A 3,406-nucleotide genomic window follows, 5' to 3' on the forward strand; every position below is an offset into this window, starting at 1 on the left:
TATTAACACAGATTAACACAGATGAACACAGATGAACACAGATGAACACAGATGAACACAGATGAAAACAGATTAACACAGATTAAAACAGATTAACACAGATTAACACATATTAACACAGATTAACACAGATGAACACAGATGAACACAGATGAAAACAGATTAACACCGATTAACACAGATTAAAACTACAACGAACGTGTCAAACAGGAAAAACAGGAAGACGAATCGCTCACCAGCAGGCGCTTCTTCTTCTGTGGTTTTTGACATCTGGACATCTGGACCCTCTTCTTCTACGGCGGCAGGTTCTGGTTCCTTCTTGTCCTCCGACTCCTCCTTGAGACTGACAGAGTACAGCCTGAAACACACACACGATAGAACAATAATAAATTGGATTGGTTCTCTTCAAACTATGCACCGGGTCGTGTTTGGGCCGGACTGACCTCGCCCAGGTGACGTAGATGTCCTGCAGGCTGGTCTCCGGCGGCGCCTCCACCTTCACACACAGACACGAAGACGAGGACGAAGACGAAGACGTGAGCGACGCAGGATCCGGGTTCTGCTCAAACCAGGAGGAAATGAAGGCTCAAAGCCAACGAGCAAATATCCTGCGCTTCAGGAATGCCCCGCCTTTGATGTGAATCCAGCAGCAGCACACCTGGAGCATCTGGCTTTGATGTCGTCGAATGTTGTTACAAAAATGTTATCTCTCGTCAGTGAAGTTTGTTACGATGATATATTTAGCTTAAAACCTGAAAGGTAACCGAAGCACAACCCAGCAGGACCTCGGTGGGGGGGGGGGGGGGGGGGGGGGGGTCTTTGGACAATCCAAGGTTATAAATATGGTTATGAGATTTAGATTTAAATGTTGTCGCCAAGAAAACGTCATGGACTAAATAAAAAAGTAGCTTTGTGAATTCTCAGCGTGTATTTCAACGTACAGTTTGTACCGACTTTAAAATGGCAGACTCCGCACAGAATATTAGTTTAAAGCTTCGGCTAACATCATTAATTATTTATATACTATATATATACAAATTATATATAAATATTATATAAATAATATATATATAATTATCTACACCACATTCATATTTAATCATCCAACGAACACACAGCTAAGCTAACGGTAGCATGTCGGTTCGACGCCGTCTCACCCGGTTGACGTGCTTCTCCAGAACCTTCGCGGCCTTTTTGAAGCCCTTCGCCTGCAGGTGTCGGTAGATTAACCGCAGCAAAGCGTCGCCCTCCTCCGGGACCGGGACCGGGACCGGGACCATCCTGCCCCGACTGGGAAACGGACCCGAAACCGAGATTATAGCGAGGAATTATTAACGGCTCAGTCGGCGCGAGCTATGCCGCGCGACAACGCCCCCCTCGAAGTGCAGCATGGGAAACTGAGTTCTTTAGGAGAGGCGCGGAAAGCAACACAAACAGACGTTTATTCCTTTATTCCTTCGTGCCTGACCGGATTTATGATCCAGAAAAGGTTCCACGAACGCGAGTTAATGTGGGATCGAACTATTTGAGCGATTAAACACAAAACAAAAGGAACAGAAGCAAAGTTTGTGCGGCGCTGGTCTACGGGGCTAAACGGCGGATCAGCGCCACTTTAGGACGTTCAACCTAAAGATCTATTCTTTCGTTCCTTTATCCCCCAGCTCGCTCTAGCGGGTTTCCCAGCCACATGTCCGCTCACAGTGAAGACCAGCACGGCATTAATAACAGTCTTTATTTATCTAAAACAAACTTCCACTAAAACACTCTATAAACACACTTTAAAACGAATTAACCAAACAAAACTAACAAAAGAGAAAGAGACAAGGCAGTGACACTCCACGGCCAACCTGCCTCCGAGACGGGGAAAGCACAGAGGAGACCGGGACGGGGGAGGGGGGCGCCTATACGCCCCCCCATCAGTGGCAAATGGGTTACAGGTGCTCCCGCCCACACCTGCCTGCCCAATTAACTCCAATCATCCGGTTACATTCGGATCAGGAATCCTGGATAAATAACAGCCGATCGTCTGCAGAACGCCAGAAGAACGTTCTCACGGTGCGTTCATGTGACGTCACAGAAACATAAGCCTGAAGATGGACCCACGGGATTAGGAATAAGAATTAAAGCCATATAAGGGTTAAATGTTCGGAACGGTTCCGAGTCCATCGACGTTCCTTCATGTTCTGCTCTCTGCCGGTAAATCCGGCTTTAATGAACCTCAGCGCCTCCATCCGGCTCAGCCGGACCGAGATGGGGGGGGGGGTCCTCTCCGGAGACACCCCCTACTTCCTGTAAACTGATCAATAACATTTATACTCCTATTGTTGAGAAACGTTACATTTCCAGAACCTCTTCATTATTTCGAGTGTTCTGTATGATCCTGGAAGAACCGAAGGTACCTGGAAAGGGAGGCGTGTACACGCACGATCCCGGGACCTCCGGAGCCCAGACAGCGTAAGCTGCGCGATCCGTGTTTCTGAAAGACCGTTTTTTATTAAAAAGTTTTTCTTTGTGTGAAGTTGCACAAATGAAGCGAGGAACGACGGATGTTTCAGAATAAAGCTACAGCGCCGAGACGGATGGATCCAGCCGGCCTCACGTGATCAGCTCAGGGCCCAATCAATATTAATTAATCAATAATGTTCACACCAATGGAGATAAACACTTTATCCGTCTCCCGTGGTGATCGGTTCTCACTCGTTTAGCATTCAGAACTTTTGCCGACTCTTATTGTGGTGGGTCAGCCCGGAAGTGCCGGCGTCTGCTCCCCGCGGGCTTGACTCGCGGTTCATTCGGAGAGTGGACGGTCCCGCTGGAGGAAGCTTCCGCGGAAACTCGAGGCGTCTCCTCCGAACTTCGTGCTGAAGACGTGAACCCGGGAGGAGGAGGAGGAGGAAGAGGAGGAGGAGAGGAGGAAGAGGAGGAGGAGAGGAGGAGGAGGTCGCTCCCATCGACCCCGGAACGAGGTATCGATCAGTCTGACGTGAGAAGATGCGCGTCGAACGGTGTCGATTTCTTGAAAGGTCCGAATCGAAGCGGTTCCGGTTTAAGCCCAAACTTCGCCCCGGGCTTTGTCTGACAGGCGGAATCAGACCGAGCAGGTCGCGGCGCGTCTGAACGAGCAGGACGTCACGCGAACGGTATTCACGGCCACGGTAGCGGGAATGGCGCGTGAGCCCGACGCCGTTGCCATGAACACCGGCGCGTCCCCGCTACGAGCCCAGACGTCTCCCGGTGACGTCAGCGTCGCCGCTGCTCCTCCGAACCTTCAACCTCCGGGGTTCCAGTGGTTCTGGCAGAACCTTGATCCTGTGGACCTGAAGGTTCTGGATGATTCCTGGGCTTGCTCCTCCTCCCGGTTCTGCTGAAGTTCTGTTTTGGTGTCGTTCCTCCTCCTGCAGGAGCG

Source organism: Brachionichthys hirsutus, chromosome 15 (genome assembly GCF_040956055.1).
Source record: "Brachionichthys hirsutus isolate HB-005 chromosome 15, CSIRO-AGI_Bhir_v1, whole genome shotgun sequence".
NCBI lineage: Eukaryota > Metazoa > Chordata > Actinopteri > Lophiiformes > Brachionichthyidae > Brachionichthys > Brachionichthys hirsutus.